Source organism: Sus scrofa, chromosome 5, assembly GCF_054392235.1.
Source record: "Sus scrofa isolate SSC_HxYL_T2T_F1_AM1 chromosome 5, Sscrofa_HxYL_maternal_Yorkshire_Landrace_v2.0, whole genome shotgun sequence".
In the NCBI taxonomy this organism is placed as follows: Eukaryota; Metazoa; Chordata; class Mammalia; order Artiodactyla; family Suidae; genus Sus; species Sus scrofa.
The window spans coordinates 38,252,478-38,277,701 of NC_139387.1; the positions used below are offsets into that span (position 1 = coordinate 38,252,478).

The following is a 25,224-nucleotide window of genomic DNA, read 5'->3' on the forward strand; positions in this document are numbered from 1 at the left end:
AAGTAAAAGAGATAAAAGGAATCCAAATTGGAAAGAAAGTAAAACTATCACTATTTGCAGATGACATGATACTATACCTAGAGAATCCTAAAGACGCTACCACAAAACTGTTAGAGCTCATCCATGAATTTGGCAAAGTCGCAGGACACAAAATTAATACACAGAAATCAACAGTATTTCTATATACTAAAATATGAAAGATCAGAAAGAGAAATTAGGGAAGCAATCCCATTTACCATCACATCCAAAAGAATAAAATACCTAAGGGTAAACCTACCTAAAGAGACAAAAGACCTGTACTCTAAAACCTATAAGACACTGATGAAAGAAATCAAAGATGACACAAATAGGTGGAAAGACATACCATGCTCTTGGATTGGAAGAGTCAGTGTTCTCAAAATGACTATACTACCCAAGGCAATCTACAGATTCAATGCAATCCCTATCAAATTACCAAGGACATTTTTCACAGAACTTGAACAAAATATTTTAAAGTTTGTTTGGAAGCACACAAGACCCAGAATAGCCAAAGATTTCCTGAAAAAGAAAAACAGAGCTAGAGGAATCAGGCTTCCTCATTTCAGACTATTCTACAAAGCAACAGTCATCAAAACCATATGGTACTGGCACAAAGACAGAAATAAAGATCAGTGGAATAGGGTAGAAAGCCCAGAATTAAACCCATGCACCTACAGCCAACTCATCTATGACAAAGGAGGAAAGAATATACAATGGAGGAAGGACAGCTTGTTCAATAAGTGGTGCTGGGAAAACTTGACAGCCACATGGAAAAGAATGAAATTAGAACACTCCCTAACACCATACGCAAAAAGAAACTCCAAATGGATTAAAGACTTAGACATAAGACCAGACACTATAAAACTCTTAGAGGAAAACAAAGGCCAAACATTCTCCAACATAAATGACAGCAACATCTTCTCAGATCCACCTCTTAGAGTAATGACGGTAAAACAAAAATTAACAAATGGGACTTAATCAAACCTAAAGGTTTCTGCAGAGCAAAGGAAACCCTAAACAAAACAAAAAGAGAACCTACAGAATGGGAGAAAATCTTTGCAAATGACTCAACTGATGAGGGATTACTCTCCAAAATTTATAAACAACTCCTACTGATGAACATCAAAAAACCCCAAACAACCCCATCAAAAAATGGGCAGAAGATCTAAACAGACAATTCTTCAAAGAAGACATATGGATGGCCAAAACACACATGAAGAGATGTTCAACATCACCCATCATTAGAGAAATGCAAATCAAAACCACTATGAGGTACCACCTTACACCAGCCAGAATGGCGAGCATCAAAAACTCTACAAACAGTTAAGTGCTGGAGAGGGTGTGGAGAAAAAAAAAAACCTAGTACACTGTTGGTGGGATTGTAAATTGGTGCAACCACTGTGGAAAACAGTATGGAGATGCCTCAGAAAACTAAACATAGAATTACCATTTGATCCAGCAATCCCACTCCTGGGCATCTATTCAGAGAAAACCATGACTCAAAAAGACACATGTATTCTGATGTTCATTGCAGCACTATTTTCAACAGCCAAGACATGGAAACAAGATAAATATCCATTGACAGAGGAGTAGATCAAGAAGAGGTGGTACATATAAACAATGGAATATGACTCAGCCATTAAAAGGAACGAAATACCGGCATTTTTAGCAACATGGATGGACCTAGAAATTATCATGCTAAGTGAAGTCAGTCAGACAATGAGACACCAATATCAAATGCTTTCTATGACATGTGGAATCTGAAAACAGGACACAATGAACTTCTTTGCAGAACAGATAGTGACTCACAAATTTTGAAAAACTTATGGTTTCCAAAGGAAACAGTTTGGGGGGGGGATGTGTTGGGGGTTTGGGATGGAAATGCTGTGATGATCGTTGTACAACTATAAATGTACCACATTCATTGAGTAATAAAAAAAATGAGGAATTCCCGTCATGGCTCAGTGGTTAATGAATCCGACTAGGAACCATGAGGTTGCAGGTTCGATACCTGACCTTGCTCATTGGGTTAAGGATCCAGTGTCGCCGTGAGCTGTGTTGTAGGTCGCAGATGTGGCTCAGATCCTACATTGCCTTGACTCTGGAGTAGGCCAGCAGCTGTAGCTCTGATTAGACCCCTAGCCTGTGAACCTCCATATGCCGCGGGCTCAGTCCTGGAAAAAAGAAAAAAAAATTTTAAATAAAAAAATAGCACATATATATATATGTATATATATGGCTGTGGAGTTTCCATTGGGGTGCTGCAACTGTGGCATATGTCACAGCTATGGCTTGGATTCCATCCCTGGCCTGGGAACTATATGCCAAAAAAGTAATAATAATACTATATAGCTGTATGATACTACATTGTATGCTTGTATCAGACTTTATTTAACCAATTTCCAATACTTAAGCATTTAGATGGTTTGCAATATTTTGCAATTACAAATAATGTTGCCAAGAGTAAACTTTTGCATATAATTTTCATATTCTTGGGGGTTAACTCCTAGAAGTGGATTTGCTGAGTGAAAGGATAAAGGCATATGAAGTATTATTAGATATTATTGTATTCTCCTTGGAATGTTTTCTGGCACCAACAACCAATTTTCTAATTCGCCAGACACAACCTGGGTGTCCCACAATTCATTTCAATTCTGATGCTAACTACTTGCAGTTGGTGCAGACTCCACAGGTTAAGTCTTTAAACTTAGTCCCATAAGACTGTTCCCATTTCAGATGCTAGTTGCAAGTCCCAGCTCACCTTCTGACCTACTGGCTATAAAATGGGGGTTCCCACGACCTCCTCCTCAGGTTTGAAATTTGCTAGAATGACTCACAAACTCAGGGAGCATCTTATTTGTACTTACCCATTTATTATAAAGTATACAACTCAGGAAGAGCCAGATGGAAGAGATCATAGGGCAAGGTATGGGGAGAGGGGCAAAGAGCTCCCAAGTCCTTTCCAGGGCGACACCCTCCCCGCACTTCGACACTTTCACCAACCCAGAGTTTTTATAGAACTAATCTCCAGTCCCTCTCCCGCCCCTCCCCAAAGGTCAGGAGTGGGGCTGAAAGTTCCAACCCTCTAATAACTTGGCCTTTTGGGTAACCAGCCATATTCTGAGACTATCTAGGGGCCCCAACTTAAGTCACTTCATTAGCATAAACCCAGGTATACTCTCAAGGGATCATTGTGCATAACAAGCCACTCCAATCACTCAGCAAAGTCTAAGGGTTTTAGGAGCTCTGTGTTAGGAACCTGAGACAAAAAACAAATTTATTTGTCAATACTTATTTGTCAAATTTATTTGTCATTATACCACACCCCTCAACAGGGACTGTACCATTTTGCATTCCCACCAACACTGTATGAGTGCCCAGTTCCTTCTTCCCAGCCTTGCTAACCTTTAAAATTTTTGCCAATATGATGTTTAGATGTAGTATTCCAATTTCCTTTCAAATTGCATTTCTCATAGTATGAATAAAACTGAATATCTTATGTATTAAAGGATATTATATTTTTACATATGTATATAAATATACCTTTTCTATTAAATATATATATTTTCTGTTTATATCACGTCTATTTTTTTCTATAGGACTTTTTTCCTTCAATGTAAGTTTTCATATATTAGAGAAATTAGTACATTATCTGTATACATCACAAATATTTATTCTCAATTTGTTGTTTGTCCTTTGACTTTACCCATGGTTCTTTTTAGCAGTTCCTGGTCTATAGCAACATGTCTCTTTCCATAGCCATAGCAACACAGGATCCAAGCTGCATCTGAAACCTATGCCATAGTTTGTGGCAACGCTGCATCCTTAACCCACTGATGAGGCCAGGGATCAAACCCACATCCTCATGGATACCTAGTCAGGTTCTTAACCCACTGAGCCACGATGGGAACTCCAAGTTTTTTTATTTTTATGTAGTCAAATTTATCAATTCCTTTATTAAAATTCATATTTAGATAGCTTTCCTTCCACCTAGACTATAGAGTAAATCAGTTATGTTTTCTTCTAGCATTGAATGTAAGCAGTTTTTTAACATTTAAGTTTCTCATTCATTTAGAGTTTATTCTTGTGTGTGGAATGTTGAACTGATCCTATTTTACCTTGAAAGGAATTTTCAATGATGTGAAGGAATGTACCTAGTGACTCAAAAAAAGAGAAGATACAAAATTATATGTTTACTATGACCCTCACAACATACACAGAAAACATATGAGAAAGGAAATGCACCACAATGTTATAAATGTTTACATCTAGTTAATAGCATTATGGGAAATTTTAAAAATTATTTTCAATATGCTTGTTATATTTTCTATAGTGAGTGTTTATAACCAGAAAGAAAAGCAGTATATGATCTTCAACTTAAAAAAAAAAAAAAAAAAAAAAAACTTGGCTCTGCTTTTTTTTTGTGTAGTCTGAAAAAGAAACTTAGAAAATATATATTTAGTTGAAGCGAAAAAGAATAGGATACACTTTTTCCTTTTCTCTCTGCACATCTTTCTGCCTCACGTCATGCTTTTTCTCTATTTTCTTAGTCCCCACTTACATAGCAGTCAAATACATGCAGAGAATGAACAAGCCTTCTACAGAATATGATTTAACTGCTATAAAAGCTACTTGGGGTTAATTCTTTCATAAAACACTGCTGCAGGTTATGACAAGAACTCAAAGAGACCACAATGCTAATGGATAATGGAAAGCCTGCTAGCATACAAAGTATCCTTTCTCCTTTAGCTAACAGTCTTGAAACCAGCAACACCGTAACCTATTTTAAAGCTTTCTCTGTGTTATCCTAGAGGGTATAAAATTCCAAGTCCCTTCATTTTAGTAGTGGAGCGGTCAGAGGAGAATTATTGCTTCCTTTATTTTATGGCCCTAGTGAAGTGCAGCTCATCCCCAGGATGTGCAGCTGAAAAATCAATGCCAGATGGCTCAGTAGGAGATAGGTCTAATGGTTCTATGTTGTCCTCAATCTCCCCAAGAGGAAAGCTATGCAGTGGGGGTACTCAGGATTGTCACATCAGGGGCTAAACATAACATTTGCTGAGCATTCACAGTGTTCTGAAGTCTGTTTAACATGCATTATCTCATGAAATCATCACGGCTTGTGAGGTGGGCATGAGGTATTATCATAGATACTATACATGTCACAGATGTGGATAAATAAATGTCATTAAATCACAAAGCCTGAAGGCGGCAGAACTAGAATTTGAACTCATGCTGGTGAGGGTCTCAAGTCAGTACTTTAAAGGCTATTTTAATGCCACTGGATGAAGTATCAGTACCAAAAAGCAAGAGTTTAATAATATCTAAATATATCAGTGAAACCTAAGACACATTCGGATAGGACAAGGCCTCCTCTGAAAGCATTTTCTAGTAGCCTTTCTCAATGCAGCTTCTGCAAAAAAATAAAAATTAAAAAAAATAAGCTCTACCAAAAAAATTATTTGAATATAATTTTCTCCTTTCTTCCAAGATGATGGCACAGAACAACTAACAACATTCCAGATACAAAGGAGAGAAGTTATTCATTCATTACATAGAATGGATGCATCAGGGCTTATTTTTCAATCTCATCCTCTCACTCTCAATCTTTCTCTCTTTCTCAGTATCTATTTTTTCTCTGTCTTTTCCTCTCTCTCTTGAGAACAAGGCTATATTGCAATTATCAGCTGAATCCCCCACAGTTTTGACAGCAATGCTTCAAAGAGGTCTCTTACTCAGACTTTATACTGATAATAAAAGGATAAATGCTATATTGCATATTGTTACTCCCCATCAATCTAAGCAATAAAAGAGACTCAGATAATATATGGGATGTTTCTGGTATTGCTCTATTACTTCCTCTTTGTTAAGGGACAGCTGGGAGGACCAAAATGAAAGTCCCTGACCTCTCCTTTCTAGATGCTCTTCTTTACTTATTTTGTTTTTCTTTGCTTGGCGACCTCTCTTTGGAATTTCCCATTCCTCACTGGAGTATTGATTTACACACTATTATTTGTGTTAATGCAATTGCTCAGGGTTCCAACGTTAATTACAAAATCTTTATCAGTGCTATTTCATAACTCTAAGCAGTGCTACTTCTCATGAAATGAAGGCACTTGGAGTACTTTGTTTCACTAGTTCATGTTCTTTAAACACAAAATAACCAGAACTTTCTTTTCTCTTTCTCTTTTTTTCTTACTGTCCCTCAAGGGTGCTTCTTTTTCCAAAAACGACTAACATTCACGTTAAATACTAGCTGAAAAAGTCTTTCCCTTTAATACTGATGCCCCCAGAACTTAATGAGTCCTGTGGCTGTTGGCTAGATGCAACAACTTGGTTACTTCATGCTGGCTTCCATTTAAGCAAAACCAGCATTGTTAGCCATCAGTGATTGTTTGCTGTTCCAGAAAATATCCTCATGCTAGATAGTTCAACGCCAAGGAACTTTTTTTTTTTTCCCAAAGAAAAATGAAATGCTTCTGTAATGTTGGCCTTTTTGTGGAAAAGAAAAAAAAAGCATAACATTCTTGAAGTTTTCAGGGAAATCTGTGGGATGTCTTGTAGACTGCAATTTTTTTTTTTTTTTTTTTTTTTTTGTCTTTTTGCTATTTCTTGGGCCGCTCCCACGGCATATGGAGGTTCCCAGGCTAGGGGTCTAATCGGAGCTGTAGCCACCGGCCTACGCCAGAGCCACAGCAACGCATGATCCGAGCCGCGTCTGCAACCTACACCACAGCTCACAGCAACACCGGATGGATGGTTAACCCACTGAGCAAGGGCAGGGACCGAACCCGCAACCTCATGGTTCCTAGTCGGATTCGTTAACCACTGCGCCACGACGGGAACTCCTTTTTTTTTTTTTTCCTTTTTAGGGCCGCACCCACAGCATAGGGAAGTTGCCAGGCTAGGGGTCGAATTGGAGCTACAGTTGCCTGCACCACAGCCACAGCAACACCAGATCCGGGCCACATCTACACCACGGCTCACAGCAATACCAGATCCTTAACCCTCTCATCGAGGTGCCAGGGATTGAACCCGAATCTTCATGGATACTAGTCTGGTACATTTGCACTGAGCCACAAAGGGAACTCCCTTGTGGACTGCAATTTGGATTGAATGGTCTAATACTAGCAACTTTTTTTTTTTTTTTTTTTTTTTGCCTGCACTTGCTGCATATGGAAGTTCCCAGGCCAGGGATCAAACCCATGACACAGGAGTGGCCCAAGCCACTTCGGTGACAATGCCTTATCCTTAACCCACTGTGCCACAAGAGAACCCCTAAATGCACATTGGTGACAATAGAAGAAATGTCACAAGTTCTCTTTTTTTTTTTCTATTGTTGGATAACTAATATAGTGGAACGATGCTGGAATTTCGGAACTTTTTTGAGTCATCCTCTCTTAAACCTCCAATCACAGGGAGATTATGATTAAAAGGTGTGGGCTTTAGAGTCAGAGAATTCAAGGACAGCTCCACCAGTCCTAGGTAATACTACTACTACCTGGGGAGCTGGGAAAATAGAGGAAATAAGGGATCACTTAACACAGCACTGGCACAAAGACATGCCAGTAATCATTCTAATTGTAATCAAAATTGACATTTGTTGAGTGCTTGATAAATGCCAGACATTACACTAATAACGTCTATGGATTGGCTCATTTACTCTTCAAAACTACCCCCCTGAAGTAGATAGTATCATAATTATTTTCATTTTATAGGTCAGAAAATTATGGTGAAGAGAAGCTAAGTGACTTGACCAAGGTCACACAGCCTGTGTAAAAGAGCTTAGATTCAAACTCAAGCAACCTGGTTACAATGTACTACACTATTCTGTACTGTTAAACTACTAGCAAAATATTAGCTACCTCTGTGATCTTTGCAAGCAGCTTAAAGCACTGTACACTCAGGCAGAAACTCCACAAAGAACTAAACTCAGAAGCCTTTTAATGGTGCTAAATGCTGGAACTAGGCAGCTAGAAAAGCATCCTCCATAGTCAGTCACCACTATCCTTGGGAAGGTGAAGTTTGACCCCCCCAAAAAATTTCCACTAAGAGCAGCAATGAGTTTATTTTCTGTGAGATTAGGATGTGTGAACTGCTTAAATCCCCATTGAAAGATTTACTCCTTTCCCTCCTCCCCAGTTTCTTCTTTCTTAGGATGGTGTCTGGTTGCAAGGGAACTTTACACATCCTAATGGAATTGAACACAGGCCTTTGTTCTATATGTGGTCCTTCGTGTTTTAAAATGTCCCCGGGGTTTCTGTTAATCAGGTATGGTAAGACACACAGACATGGACATGATTGTCATCAAGGAAGAAGTTTATACTTACAGATTCTTAGAAACAGGAGACATGGCATGCCATACAGGGCCACACAGGGAAGTACCAGGGAAGTCAGGAGTCAGAGGAAACAATGAGAAAGCATGGGTGAGAAACTTTTTTTTTTTTTTTTTTTTTTTGTGAGACAGAATGAGCAGGGCAGGGCAAATAGGGTAGAAAGATCTGGGATTGGCTAGTTTGGGTAATTTTGGTGGGCCTGGGATGATTAAGGCAGGGATATAGTGGCTCCCAGGAAAGGAAGTAGCTGGGGATATGGGTTCTGGATAGGTTGATTTGCATTTGAAGGTTGTGCTCTCAGACGAGTGTTTACTGTCTCTGTGAATTAGCTAACCCAGCTGGGAGGGACAGTCTCTCCCAGGTATGTTTATGAAGTTAAAACATCATAAAATACAAAAAAATTTTAAATATGATTGGAAGTTCCCGTTGTGGCTTAGTGGTAATTAGCCTGAGCTTGTATCCCTGAGGGTTCGATCCCTGGCCTCACTCAGTGGGTTAAGGATCTGGCGTTACTGTGAACTGTGGTGGTGGGGGGGGGGTTCGAAGACAAGGCTCAGATCTCGAGTTGCCGTGGCTGTGGTGTAGGACAGCAGCTGTAACTCTGATTTGACCCCTTGCCTGGGAACTTCCATATGCCATGGGTGTGACTCTAAAAAGCAAATAAATAAATAAACAAATAATAAATAAAATATGATTAATACCTTCTGGCTGAAGTATCTCATCCAATTTGTTTAATCGTCCTTGGCCCTTACTACTTCTGCCCCAGAAGTGTCTGTAACTCATGGCATCTTGGTCTGATACAAGCAAGGAGGTTGCTTTAGGAAAGCTCAGCTTTCTCCCTGACTGACTACACTCAATCTTTGTTCTCCTTTGTACTGATGATTTTTTAAGATTTAACAGCAACTCCTGGTAATAAATGTTTATCATAGATGTTTATAACATTTTCTACATATTGAGACTTCCTCCCAAATATAAATAAATGTAGAGAGGGATCTCATTGACCATAAAGAAGGACCTTAGGAAAAAATTTATTAAGAAAGATATCTTCATTTATTACTGAATCAATTACCATCTAGTGCACATGGCCATTTTATAAATATTTTTAGAAATACTGCAATATCCTACCCTGGGCCTTTTAGGCATGAAATACTTCCTAGGCTTCAAATGCATTTGAGACTAGATGACATAAACTGCTGCGAGGATTCCTGGGCATTATTAGAGTAGATTTAAGGAGTCTATTCTCAGAGTTCCCATTGTGGCACAGAGGAAATGAACCCAACTAGTGTCCATGAGGATGCAGGTTCGCTCCCTGGCCTCACTCAGTGGGTTGGGGGGATCTGGTGTTGCCATGAGCTGTGGTGTAGGTCGCAGACAAGTCTTAGATCTGGCATTGCTGTGGCTATTTGTGTAGGCTGGCAGCTGTAGCTTTGATTGGACCCCTAGCCTGGGAACCTGCATATGCTGTGGGTGTAGCCATAAAAAGAAAAGAAAAAAAAAAAAAAAAAGGTCTATTCCCAAGTGGGCTTTCAGCAGAATCTGCACCCTGGTCTCTGAAGTACGACTAAAATATGGGTATTAAGCGGCTGAGCAGGACTTGGCATGCCTGGACAAACAGAAGATCTTCCAAAGCTTGCATTTTCTACCTTTTGCTGACCTGTTTGGCAAGAGATCTATGCCCAAACACTCAAGAAAGCCTTTTATTGGAAGTGATTCAAAATTCTATGGCACAGTGAAGCAGTCTCACATGTTTTCAGAATCTTGAGTTATTTCTCCATTTTGAATTATGGCATATTCTAATACATGGAGGGAGACTTTATGTGCTTGGTCTTATTTTATCTAATTGTTCCAGAGTTTATGCACTGTTCAGAATATGCTTTATAAGTTAATTTATATGTTAATAACAACCACCCAAAGGGAAACATTGATATACAAATTATTAAATCAGTCTGTCTGCATACCCACTTTTTTAGACATTAATTTTTCCAAATAATACCAGCCAATCAGACAATATAATTACTTTGTGCTCTGCTAATGGAGGATTGAAAAAGAGCTAGCAGTTAAAGAAATCCTTTATCTGTAGCTCCAAGGAAGATTGCCCCTTGGAATGTCTTATAGACATATGTTCCATTTAAAAAATGAGAAAATTACTAGGTGTCTTCATCAGAGCAGCATAAATGTTTTGACCTAAAATGAGAACATTTTGACTTATTTTTTATTCACTAACCTGCCTTGTAACAACTTTCAGCATGAAACTGCCTCTGTGCATGTAGAAGTCAGGAAAATTCAGATGTGACCATAAAGAAAAAACATTCACGACAAGCATCAAAGTGGGGAGGAGAACCAGTGTTTGTTTCTCCCTAACCCTTTACTCAAGGGTTTAGTTCTGAAACAGAGCCATCATTTGGCAAAACTGAAACAGACAAACTTATCTGAATTCCATACCCCTCCACCCCTTTTCTGTGCCTTTCTCCTCTCTCCTATTCTCTTATAAGCCAGAATTCCATGGCACACAGCATATACCCTTCATAGCATTCCATATAGATTTGGGCAATATCCAGGGCTTCAAAATGATACTTTCTACCTCTCCTATATCAAAATCCTATTTTTCCAGTGCTGACTCTGAGGTGATAGCTCTGGAAGAAAGTGATTTCCCATTAAATGACTAGTGATTAGGTATGCCTCTGTTATAGAACAGAGGGCAGTTCTATAACTGCTCTCTAGAGTTCCTCTTCTTGCTGCATGGGTTTGCTCACACACTGAACCTCTCCTGGTAAGCAGATCAATTCAGGGACCTCAGAGGCTGCAGGGTTATGAAGCAACGCCAGAACTAAACTCAGAATTAAGAGCCAGCTTTATCAAATCTAGTGTGATGGTTACCCTGCTAATACACCTAAACATGGGAGCCCCAAATACTGGGAAATGGGTACATGTTGCTGTGAGAGTGACAATCAGCTAAGCTATGTATATCTAAATCCATCAATCACTTTGGTGGAAAAAAAAAAATACATTCCACTTTCAAAATGGGAACTGCGAGTGTACCATTATTCACCTCTCAAATTCAAAAGTGGTCTTCCCAGAACAAAACAAAAAGTACACAAGAATAAGCCATGCTGGAGTTCCCACTATGGCGTAGTGGGTTAAGAATCCAACTGCAGCAGCTTGATTCAATTCCCAGCCTGGCGGACTGGCATTGCCACAGCTGTCGCAGCTGTGGCTCAGATTTAATCCCAGGCATGGGAACTTCCATATGCCATGGGTGCAGCCATAAAAAGTAATAAAAATAAAATAAAATAAAATAAAAAGAATAAGCCATGTTGACTTTGTCTTCCTGAGTATTTTAGAGGACATGGCAATGAAAAGACCACAGATAAATTATAATATTGGAAAAATACTTTCTGCAGCTCAGAGCCCTGAGAGCACTCTGAATGTCATAATAATTCTATAAAGTCTATCAGACTTTCAGAGGGGATTATCCTGGGATTTGGGGGAGGGGAACACAGCATAGTTACTGAGAGCCCTAAGAAGTCACTCCTTTGCAAATAACAAACCATTACAAAATTTTGTAAGCAGATAACAGTCAGAGAGAGTATTGTAAATATTTTTTAAAGTTGATATTGGAAGATGAGATGGTTCTTGTTAAAATTTAAAACATAGTGAGGAGGTATCTCCCTAGAATTCAGAATAGAGCGTAGATACCTAAAATACATTTTTTAAAGCTTCAAAGACATTAGAGTCTATCTTTGAGAACTAAATCCAAAGTAAATCCAGCAGGAGGATGATATGTTAAACATACAGATGTTTGGGATGAGACTTTTTTTTTTGTCCTTGGAAGTAATTATGTACATGAGAGAGGACTGACTGGTAAAAAGGACACAGATTTAACCGTACTTTTATTTCACCTTACTATTATTTAGTTTCTTTCTGTAGTGTGTGTGTGTGTGTGTGTGTGTGAGAGAGAGAGAGAGAGAGAGAGAGAGAGAGAGAGAGATAAAAACTAATGTACTGCGAAGTGAATGGGAATTGTAAAGAGCTTAAGTGACCTTGTTTTCCTTTTAACAAAGTCATGGTCACTCAATTACCAGTACAAATGTTCATTCTGAGACGTGAGTAAATAAACATCTAACAAAAATTAGCATTGAGGGACGATATTCTATGTTTTCTACTTGCCCTTTAGAGAAAAGAAGATATAGACTGCAAATATAAGCTTTTTTTTTTTTTTTTTTTTTTTTCCCCCAAATGGCTGCACCCATGGCATATGGAAGTTCCCCAGCCAGGGACTGAATTCGAGCCTCAGCTTCAACTTATGCCGCAGCTGCAGCAATGTTGGATCCTTTCACCCACTGCCTGGGCAGGTAATTGAAATCTGTGCAACCTGAGCTGCTGTAGTTGTATTCTTAACCCACTGTGCCACATCAGGAATTCCATAGATAAGAGTTTCAAGGTATCTCAGGGGAATTTTCAAATGAGTAAGTTATTGATCCATATTTTTGTCCCTATGAATTTCTTACCTAATTAGTTATTTTTAACTTGTAAAGAAAACTAAGACTAGAGGTGGCCAAGATGGAGAAGCAGAAACACCCCAACTCATGGACAACATGTAAATTGTAAATACTTACAGAGCAACTAACTACCTATGAGAATGACAGGAAGATGCATTCTACAACACATTTAAAGAAGAGTTAATAATTAACCTTCTCACACTATTCCAAAAAAATTAAAGGAGAAGAAACATTTCCAAACTCAATCTACAAGGCCAGCATTCTCATTCTATCTGATGCCAAACACAAAGAATCATTAAAAAGTAAAATTAAGGCCAATATCAGTGATGAACACAAATGCAAAAGTCCTCCAAAAAAAAAAAATCACAGACCAAATTCACCATTAAATAAAAAAGATCATACATCATGATCAAGTGGGGTTTATCCCGGGGTGAAAGGATGATTCAATACCCACAAATCAATACGATAAACTGCATTAACAAATTGAAAACTAAAAGCCACATGGTCATTTCCACAGATGTAGAAAGAGCGTCTGACAAAATTCAACATCCATTTATGTTAAAAATGCTCATCAAAATGTGTATAGAGGGAACTTACCCCAATATAATAAAGACCATACATGACAAATCCACAGCCAATATCATACTCAATGGTGGAAAGCTGAAAGATTTCCTCTAAGATCAGGAACAAAACAAAGATGCCACTCGTGCCACTTTTATTCAGCTCTAACTACAGCAATCAATCTACCCACAGCAGAACTTTTAAATATGGAGTCAAGCCGCTCAAACCCTGCTGCTGCTTTATCAACTAAGTTTATATAATACCCTAAATTCTATTTTGTTATTTCAACAATCTACACAGCATCTTCACAAAGAGTAAATTCTATCTCAAAAAATCACTTTTTTTTCTTCATCCACAAGCAGCAAATCCTCATCTGTTCAAGTTTTATGAGATTTTGGCAATTCAGCCCCCTCTTCAGGATCCAATTCTAACTCTCTTGCTATTTCTATCACATCTGCAGTTACTTCCTCTCCTGAAGTCTTGAACACCTCCACGTCATCCACGAGGGCTGGAATCAACTTCTTCCAAACTGCTGTTTATGTTGACATTTTGATCTCTTCCCATGAATCACAAATATTCTTCTTGATATCTAAAATGGTGAACTCTTTGAAAAAGGACCTTGTCCAGATCCATCAGAGGAATCACTACCTATGGCAGCTACAGCCTTACGAATTGTATTTCTTAATTATAAGACTTGAAAGTCAGAATGACTTCTTGATCCATGGGCTGCAGAATGGATGTTGTGTTAGCAGGCATGAAAACAACATCCATCTCTTTGGACACCTCCACCAAGGCTTTTGGGTGACTAGCTGCATTGTCAATAAACAGTCATATTTTTAGATAAAACTTTTTCCCCCTGAACAGTAGTTCTCTACAATGAGCTGGAAATATTTAGTAGACCATGTTGTAACCAGATATGCTGTCATCCAGACTGTTGTTCTGTTGACAGAGCAGAGGAAGAATAGATTTTGCATAATTCTTCGGGTCTCTAGGATTTTCAGAATAGTACCTGGCACTGTCTTCAACTTCAAGTCACCAGCTGCTGCATTAGCACCTAGTAAGAGGGTCAGTCTTTCCCTTTGAAGCTTTGAAATCAGGCACTGACTTCTTTATTAAAGTCCTAGATGGCATCGTCCTCCAATGATGGCTGTTTTGTCTACATTGAAAACCTGTTGTCTCGTGTAGCCACCTTTGTTAATTATTTTAACTAGATCTTCTGGATAACTTGCTGCAGCTTCTATATCAGCACTTACTGCTTCACCTTGCACTTTTATGTTTTGGAGAAGGCTTCTTTCCTTAAACCTCAAGAACCAATCTCTGCTAGCTTCAGACTGTTCTGCAGTTTCCTCACCTCTCTCCACTTTCATAGACTTGAAGGGAGTAGGGCCTTACTTGCTCTGGATTAGGCTTTGGCTTAAGGGAATGTTGTGGCTGGTTTGATCTTCTAGCCAGGCCACTACAACTTTCTCCATATGAGCAATAAGGCTGTTTCACTTTCTTATCATTTATATCTTCACTGGGGTAGCATTTTTAATTTCCTCCAAAAACCTTTCCTTTGCATTCACAACTTGGCTACCTGTTTGGCGTAAGAGGGCTAGATTTTGGCCTATCTAGCTTTCAACATGCCTTTCTCACTAAGCTTAATCATTTCTAGCTTTTGATTTAAAGTGACAGCTGTGTGACACTTCCTTTCATTTGGACACAGAGGATTTATAGAATTATTAATTGGTCTGATTTCAATACCAAAATGTCTCAGGGAATAGGGAAGCCCAAGGGGAAGGTGGAGGGGGAGAGAGAGGGAGAGAGAGGGGGAGGGAGAGAGAGAGAGATGAAGAAATGGTCAGTCAATTGAGTAGTCAATACATACATTTATGGATTAACTTTATATTATCTTATATCATCATGGTTCATGGTGCTCTCAAACAAGTACAATAGCAACAGCAAAGATTACTGGTCACAGATCACCATAACAAATATAATAATAATGAAAAGGTCCGAAACACTATAAGAATTACCAAAACGTGACATAGGGACACAAAGTGAGCAAATGCTGTTGGAAAAATGGCACTTATAGACTTGCTCAACACAGGGTTGCCACAAATCTTTGTCTTATAAAAAACACAATATGGTACAGTACAATAAAGAGAAGTGCAATAAAATGAGGTATGCCTGTAGTGCCTGACAATTAGTGAACTCAAATATTTGTTATTTATATGACTTAGACCACATCCTCTCTCCCAGTACCACATGTTCACAACGGTTTCCTGAAGATATTGATGTGTTTTTAATCTCAGCACTTCCTGGTTTTAAATGGTAAAGCAAGACTCTGCTAGAGTCCAGTTCTACCTAACTCATACCCTGCAACTGAGGCTTCCCTAGATAAACCCACCACGATGTTGCACTTGTAGGTAGAGACTATAATCTACTGATGATACAGCTCCTGTAATTGAAAAATATATACAAAAAGGAGTTCCCATCACGGCTCAGCAGTAATGAAATGGACCAGTGTCTGTGAGGTTGTGGGTTCAATCCCTGGCCTTGCTCAGGGATTGCCATGAGCTGTGGTGTAGGTCACAGATGTGGCTCAGATCCAACACTGCCATGGCTATGGCACAGACAGGCAGCTATAGCTCTGATTCAACCCCTAGTCTGGGAACCTCCACATGCCAGGGTGCGGCCCTAAAAAGACAAAATTTAAAAATTAAAAAAAAAAAAAGAAAAATACACACAAGCAATAAAAAATTTTTGTAGTTGAAAGGATAATTCTTCTAACAGTTTCCCTTCAGTTATAAATCAGAAAAGGAAACTTATTATAGAAAATGACTTCTTGGGCACATAAGAGTTACAACCTCATTAATAATGTTACAAGAAGAAAATGCAGATAGAATCAAGGGGACAAACTAGATAACTGGAACTGGACCATCCCACTTGTTTTATTATATTAAATAATAATGTGTATTAAACTCTCTGCTTTTTTTGATGAGGAAAATGTGATATAGGAAGGGGACTGTTTTACCATGTGCAACTGACATTTCTATAAGGCCACACCAGCAAAAGAAACAAAATTCCTAAAAGGTCAACAACAAAATGAGGGAAATACAGCAAGACTATATAGTCAAACAGCTCCGAATTTGAATTATGCCATTTAGCAGCTGTGAAATCTTGACTAAATTGGTTAACTTCTCTGAACCTCAATTTAGAAAACTATAACATAGGAATAGAGGGATATTAGAACTCTCTTGATGGTGTGATTGAGAGAACTGAATGAGTAAATATGTACAAATAGTTAGAACACAGCACCTGGTACAAAGAAGTCCTCAACAAAAATTAGAGTATAGGCTACACCATTGTAATAATACACCTCAAAAACAGTGGTTGTTCTTCTCCCACTTAACAGTCCCAAACTGGCAGGTGGGCTCAACTTGGTGAGATCATCCTGGGACCCAGATTGTTACTTCTGCCACTCTTCAGGTCAAGGACACTGCTGCAGCTGTGGCCATTATCCAACAGGACAAAGAAGGAAAGCGGGAGTCCCAAGCAAGCAACTTTATTCTTAAGAAAATTATGCTGAAATTGCACACTTCACTTCCAGTCACACCACTTGGCAAAACTTAGTCATCTACAGGCCACATCTTGCTGCAAGGGATGCTGAGAAATAAAGTTGGGCAGCCATGTCATCAGCCAAATTTAGATGTTCTCTTACTAAAAGGAAGAGGGTTTGCTACAGCAAACTGGCTTTATTGCAGTAAACACATCATAAAGGATGCTCCAATGAGCACTGTCAGAATAAGGGAAACACACCACAAAGTAGACGAGAATCCTGAAAGATGGTTAACATTCAGCAGTGAATAACTGCAGAGCTAACAACATTCACAAATTTATGCATTTAAGCAAATATGATCACTTGTACATCCTGATATCTTCAACCTGCAGACTCAGCCCCAATTGGTTCCTGAGCCACTTCTCAGCAATACAAGGAAGAATCAGCAGCTGGCTGGATTTGAAAATCGTCATGATATTTATTGCATTGACCATAATTTGAAGGGAGTGCAGGGATCTTAGGCTTCTCTGAAGATCTTCTACAACAATGTATTCTGTAATGGCTTCCTTACTTGATCTTTATTAAGTTTCCGAGCATCTGAGATTTGACTTGTGTCATACCTCCTCCCTACTTCAGAACAAGGTCTGCTAGGAAGGTCTTATTTCCTTATGTTCCCAGCTGCCAGCTAGAGATCTTGCTACAAAATAAATCCAGGACTTAAAACCATAATGTTGCTACCCATCAGAGTTTATCCTTCTCTGATGCCTTGCACTCCCACTTTCTATCAGACAGGACTAACTTAGGTATTAATGACAGCTAGAAGCAGGCTTACTCTGCCCTTTGGACTTAATTTGCCCTTTGGACTTGCCATTAGGCTGCTGCCTATCAACTTATTATGACTCCACTTGCTTGACATGGGGCAATAAAGGAGACTTCAGTTTGGCAAATCTACAAGTCCTATTACTGGCTTCTTTTCCCTACTTAGTCTCCACCACTAAGGTCTCAACATGCCTTTCAGTTATACTTGCCTGAGTTATGACTAAAGCAGATAGGAAGCTTCTGGATAGAAGGGTCAGAGGTTCCTTACTAACAGAATACCAGTTCCTTGAGAAAGAACTGAACAAGGCAGTAACTCTACTACTGAGATAAACTTGGTTTGACACTAAGTTCCATGACAAAGGAACCAAATCGTATCGCTCACTGAATGTTTTCAGTGCCTAGCACAGAAGAGTACCTATTAGGAGCCAATGCTTTCTGATAAGATGAAAGAGGCACAAAGCAGAGATGTGAGTACAAAGAAAAGAGCAGCCTGGTTTTGAAAACAGGATTCAAATACATCAAGGGGTTCCTTGGTGGTACAGCATGTTAAGGATCTGGTGTTGTCACTGCCATGGCTCAGGCCACTGCTGTAGTGCAGGTTCTATCCCTGGCTCTGGAACTTCTGCATGCCGAGAGTACAGCAAAAAAAAAAAAAAAAAAAAAAAAAAAAAAGATTCTGAACACCAAATATTTCCTATCTGCCAGCATCTCCCAATAAGAGAATCTACCCATGCCACCAAATCTCACCCCAGAGCTAAGCCTAGCAATAGGATTGGCTACATCATTTATGGTACTTTTATTTGAAAATTCAAAATTTAATGGCACGACAGTGGAACATTAAAGTGAATGTGCAGGAGTTTCCGTCGTGGCTCAGCAATGAAAGAATCCAACTAGGATCCATGAGAATTCAGGTTCGATCCCAGGCCTTGTGGGTTAAGGATCCAGCATTGCCATGAGCTGTGGTATAAGTTGTAGACATGGCTCGGACCCCGAGTTGCTGTGGCTGTGGTGTAGGCCAGCAGCTGTAGCTCTGATTGGACTCTTAGCCTGGGAACCTCCATGTGCTGCAGTGTGACCCCCCAAAAAAAGTGAATGTGCAGAGCTCTTCTTAGCCAGCTTCCCCTGTGATGCACAGGACACACACCCATGAAGCTGCTTGCCCAGCAATCATGTTTATACAAGTAACCCTGCTCCCCGGACACAGCTGACACAAGCCAGCTCAATGATATCCTTTCTAGAGCCAAGAGACAGAGAGATTAGAGACACTGAGATCTTAGTTAATGTGGACATTAAGCTGGTGGCCATTTGCCACCATGGGCATATAGCTTTATAAGCAGAAAAAGCCAGGTGTAAGAAAAATTGGAGAATGTAGCAGCATAAGGTGAGATCCTCAAGACATTGTGTGTGACCACTTAGAGCATCAGAAGACAGAGAGAAGTTGCCTGACAAGTTCTCAGGGAGCCAGGTTGTATAGGCTATTTTCCTGTTCTCATGAGGCCCAGCTGTATTTGAAATCCCCTATGGCCTCTTAGCAGACAGGACTAGGCTATTGAGTATGTATACTAAATCATGTATACATACAGATCTATAATTGTTTCTGCATCTATCCATTTGTGTTTATACTAAGTGAATGCATAGTATGTCTCTGTCTCTAATCTAGTACCACAGGGTTCATTCTAGCCTTCTCTTCTTGCTCATCTGTAACTTTCCCCTCCAACAGAGAGAAATCTGGCTCTTACCATCCACCATCCATTTACTTATTTGTTCTATCCTTTGATCAATCTTAAATTAGGTTGTTTATTATTTAATTAATTTATTTATTTATTTTTGTCTTTTTGCCATTTCTTGGGCCACTCCCATGGCATATGGAGGTTCCCAGGCTAGGGGTCTAATCAGAGCTGTAGCCATCGGCCTACACAAGAACCACAGCAATGCAGGATCTAAGCCGCGTCTGCAACCTACACCACAGCTCACAGCAACACCAGATCCTTAACCCACTAAGCAAGGCCAGGGATCGAACCCGAAACCTCATGGTTCCTAGTCAGATTTGTTAACCACTGAGCCATGACGGGAACTCCTGGGTTGTTTATTATTTTGTACTATGTATATATAATCTTACTGAATTGTAAGAACTGTTCTTTTGTTTGTTTGTTTGTTTTTTGTCTTTTTGCCATTTCTTGGGCCGCTCCCAGGGCATATGGAGGTTCCCAGGCTAGGGGTCTAATTGGAGCCGTAGCTGCCAGCCTACACCAGAGCCACAGCAACGCGGGATCCGAGCCGCGTCTGTGACCTACACCACAGCTCACGGCAATGCCGGATCGTTAACCCACTGAGCAAGGGCAGGGACTGAACCCGCAACCTCATGGTTCCTAGACAGATTCGTTAACCACTGCGCCACGACGGGAACTCCAGAATTGTTTACTTATTCTTTATTATTGTAGATGTATCTTTTACCAAGTATATGTGTTGCAAATATTCTTTTCCTAGTTCAAGCCTGCCTTTTAATTTTCTTTCAACCACCAAAAAGTTTTCATTTTATGAAGTCCAATTTATTGATTTTATTGTCATAATTTTTGCTTTTTGTGTTCCATCTAAGACATTTTAGCTTAAGCCAAGGTCTCAAAAATTATCTCCTATATTTTCTTCTAGATGTTTTAAGAGTTTTAGCTTTAGGTGAAATGATTCATTTTAAGTTAATTTTCGTCAACCGAATTCTCACAAGACAGCACTTTTATTTTTGCATTCCTCTTTCTTTGATTACATAATACTAAAATTACATTATTATAGTAACAGGTACAACTACTACAGGCAGCTTAGAAAAGCACAATTGAGTCTTGGTAAATGTACTACTCAACTGGGAGAGAGGACATGCAGAGTGTACTAGAGAATAGCCTCCCTAGCATCAAGTCTTCAGCACTATGGACCTCAATAAGTTAGTGTTTTTTTTTTTTTTTTTTTGTCTTTTTGCTATTTCTTGGGCCGCTTCCGCGGCATATGGAGTTCCCAGGCTAGGGGTCGAATTGGAGCTGTAGCCACAGGCCTATGCCAGAGCCACAGCAACGCAGGATCCGAGCCACGTCTGCAACCTACACCACAGCTCACGGCAACGCCGGATCGTTAACCCACTGAGCAAGGGCAGGGACCGAACCCGCAACCTCATGGTTCCTAGTTGGATTCGTTAACCACTGCTCCACGATGGGAACTCCCAATAGCTTAGTTTAATGGAGAGAAGGGAAATTTTTGCTTACTCTGGTATAACATGTAAAGAGGAGATGGGTTTAAAAAAACATCTACCAGATAGAAACAAGTGAGTTGACAGATCAATTTTGGGCATGGCAAACTAGCCCCATATTATGTTTTTAATTTTGGATGTCACAATTTTTCAGGGCTGCGATCATGGCGTGTAGAAGTTCCCAGGTCAGGGATCAAACCCACGCCACAGCAGCAACCTGAGCCACTGCAGTGACAATGCTCAATCCTTAACCCACTGAGCCACAAGGGAACTCCTGGACATCACAAATTTTTTTTAAATTGGCAAACTTAAACAGTGGTTTACAAACTGTTCTTCAGAGTTCTGGCAGTTACCTCAGTGATGCTCATGTGAAAGAAGTTTGTTAGTTTTATGTTTCTATTTTTCATGGATTTCTTTTTTATTTTCTGGTGGCTCTATAGCTTAAAAGAAAGGGAATAAAATTTGGAGGTCATGATTGAACAGGTACTCACTCAGAGGAAATCAATCAGACATGAGTGTGCTGGATAGTATGTGTGGAAGGTAGTGCTTGTTTCCTGACCAACAGCCATTTCCTCCTCTTTGCTGCACAAAACCTGATTTTGTACCAGTAACAATGTACCCAGTATGGTACCTTGCTGGTACAAAGCTGCAAAGGTTTCCACCTGCAGAGACTCAGCTTAGTCCCCATCTTGCTTGATCCTACTTCAAGAAAATGTTACAGCCCTGAGGCGTTTCCCTGAGTGTTCACTTCTTACTTACTTGGTCTTTGCAATAGCCAAATAAGGTCGACAGGTAAATGAATAAATGGTGAGAAGATATCTGATAGCATCAGGAGGTCTTGATTCATTTTAGTTATTTAAGGTTGATTCATAAATCGCCTCATTAGCTTGATTCACATTTACATGTCTCAAGAGAGATAACTCTCTCTAGTTTCCTTGGTGAACAGTTTACCAGCCTTATCAATCTTAATGTCAGGGTGTAATGTATCTGCTTAGTTCTTCTAAGCAGAATTTCCCTCTGTAAAAATGAGCTTAGAATGTTGCTTTACTTACCTTGAAGAAAAACCTTATTTGATCTAATTTAATAAAATAAGAAGTCCCATTTTATGATTTAGGTATACATAATCTTAGATTACAATCATTTTGTTTTATTATTAATTTGGACTGTGTTGAGAAAATCATTTTTTTGCTGTTAAAAGAAGCTGCCTAATTTATTCTCTGAATTGTGAACGGATAAATTTAATTATCAGTCTCTCAGAATTTCCTTTGGCAACATCCTTTCAAACTTCAAATCCTAAAAACCAAAACTGGTGTTTTGACCAAACTAAAATGCAATGATTGGTAGGCACAAAATAAAGAATAGCGTAAAACACCATTCCGGGTAAATTTGAGAAGACATGCAATTGAAACAAAAGAAAATACCTACCTCATTCCATCGCTGGAAGGCGTGTCTGGAACAGGAATCAGCAATGATGTCCAACATCCCAACCACGATTCCACAGAAGTGGAAACTGGGGCTCAGAAAGATTAAGTAACTAGCTTTAGATCACATTCCTTGTCATTGGCAGGAGTTTAAATCAAGGTTCCCCTACTGCCAGTCTTGTGTTGTTAATGGTTGCTGTTTTCCATTAAATCATCTGCAATGAGGATGATCACATCTGCTACGGCCATCTTTACACTGGGTGTCCATGACTGGTCTCACTGGTCGGTCATCATCACCCTGGTGATCAAAATGATTAGGGAGGTGGACCTTTCTGTTTCATTCACTTCTGATGGATGAACTTCAACCTTGTCATAGCTGCCTTGGCTTTTCACCTTGGTTTTGTGAGCATAACTAACTCATCGACCTTTCTAGTTATCCATTTCAAACCCAGGGGGAAAGAATTAAGAGATCTTAATCTAGTTTGATGAGTTGTATAAGCTAATCAAAGAGTGAGACTATCTCACAGTTGTAAAGCACTTCACAGATGATGATGTACTTTCATATATACCACAATTCTGAGTGATACCATTCCTACTTTACAGATAAGAGATATGAATTTTCCAGCTGAGCTATAGAGCCAGAATAGAAACAAGTTCTTCTCCAAATCCAGTACTTTTCCCACATGTTGCCTATTGCAAATCACTTAAGAAAACATCTATCTTCCATTATAACGAACACGATTAACTCATCTCCATTTAAGAAAATGAGGAAAGGCCAAATGTTTTTCTTATCTATTATTATTCTAATACTTGGAAAAAGGCAAACCTGAACTAGGAAGGTTTAAAACATTTGCATTAGAATGTATTAATTCACAACAAGCATATACTGAACACTTACTACATACTACAAGCTGCTGGGTATGAGGGGACTACCCTGTTTCTGGGAGTAATTTGTAAACTGTGAACAGTTTAATAATGTAAAGTATCATTATTTTCAAAGAAAACTCACAAATTAGTTACACCCTATAAATCTCTGGCTATCGTTACACAAAGGCCCAAATTAAAGACTAAAAATGGCTTACTGGGAGTTCCTGTTGTGGCTAAGTGGTTGACAAATCCGACTAAGAACCATGAGGTTGTGGGTTCGATCCCTGCTCTCACTCAGTGGGTTAAGGATCTGGTGTTGCTGTGAGCTGTGGTGTAGGTCACAGACGCAACTCGGATCTGGCATTGCTGTGGCCCTGGCACAGGCCGGCAGCTACAGCTCTGATGAGACCCCTGGCCTGGGAACCTCCATATGCTGTGAGTGCGGCCCTAGAAAAGATAAAATAATAATAAACAAATAAATAAGGCTTACTGAAAATAAATCTTCCCAATCACCTACCCCAGTAACCGCCTATTCAAGATAAAGAAACCCAGAAGGGAGAGGTTAACTGACTGGCCAAATATCACTTCGCCAGTTAGTATCAAACCAAGATAATTGTTTTAAAAGAGTTTAAAGTTTCAGGAACAATGAGAGATCTTGAGACTCTTCTGGAACTTTAACATCCAGGACCTAATAATGTTTTGATTTGTCTATAATAAGTAAACATGAAACACAAAGGAAGCTCCTAGTTTCTTTACAATAATGTGGCAATTCCCTGGTCCACAATTGCCAAAAGATGACTAATGGGTTTATACCTAACAGCTCTCAGTAATGGAAATCACTTGACACAATGATCAGGCAAAATTGGAGCATTTATATTTCAACTACTTTGTTGTTGGTTTTTTTACAAAAGTGAAAAGAACTGATGGTGTTGATACAGCACAACCCATCCCCAAAGCTCAAGTTATCACTTTCAACTGTTATGCAGGGTAATTTGAGCTGGGAATTTCAAAAGGTGTTATTTCCACAGCACATTAGGATAACAAACACAAAGCACCTAAGTCAATGAGTATGGCATTATATAAAATTAATGGAACGTAGACAAATGAGATGTGATCAGTAAGTGAATGCTTCATTATTAGTCCACTTTATTCATATCAGAGTTTCCTCATAATTCAAAGCAATCTTCACAATCTGTCATTCACTTCTAGTCAAAGAAATGGAGAAATCCATTAATGAGTATTGCTTGTGAAATTGGAATCTACATTGTTTTAAATCAGTGGAATACTAGAGGCAGAGAATCCAAAGCATAAATTATGCTGTTAGCAATAGGGTATCCATTCACCTTACTGAATGGCAAATAACAAAGGCATGCAAACGGATATGAAGCACAGGCTCACTCAGTTGCTCTTTAAAATACCTGTCTCAATATACCCTACCAAACATCCACAGGAAGATAAAAGGAGAATGAGGCAAAAGAGGAAATCAGAAGGATCTAAGATGATGTCAATTTTACTTAACTGTATCACCAAATTGGCCTCTGTTTTGTCTATCTTAGGCATTTAGGGTCCTCACTACAAATGTTAATTGGGCCTATCAAATTTGGATATTTCACCTAATTGAAATTTTTTGAGGATTTGCTTGCAAAAGCACTAATTTAAAAGAATAAAACCTCCTCTGTGGAGGTTTAACAGGCATAAATATACACAGTGTATTATAAATCAAGTAATAGGAATAAATACTCATAGCAAATTATAAACAATGCCATTTCACTGAGCATCAATAAAACTAAATAATGAAGACAGACTCCTTATCCTCCATATTAAAGAATAATTTTCAAAAAGTAAAATCATGACTCTCAATCAAATGTAAAATTAACACATGTAAAAGATTTTCTTTAATTCATCAACTAATAAGAGAGCCAGTAAGATG

At 39.1% G+C, this 25,224-nt stretch overlaps 1 long non-coding RNA gene across 50 annotated transcripts in view; it reads right to left on the reverse strand.

Annotated features, from left to right (window-relative positions):
* Positions 1–25,224, reverse strand: part of LOC102168027 (uncharacterized) — a 204,251-nt gene that overhangs the window by 89,455 nt on the left and 89,572 nt on the right. For 35 of the 50 annotated variants that reach the window (XR_014803622.1, XR_014803609.1, XR_014803611.1 and 32 more), the window contains one exon: positions 22,432–22,725. The exons of 13 other annotated variants lie outside the window; for them this stretch is intronic. This is a non-coding gene — a long non-coding RNA (uncharacterized LOC102168027). Of the gene's footprint in view, positions 1–13,551; positions 15,145–15,278; positions 18,397–22,431; positions 22,726–25,224 lie in introns of those variants that run through there. 2 more of the 50 variants (XR_014803629.1, XR_014803631.1) reach the window with 2 other exon arrangements.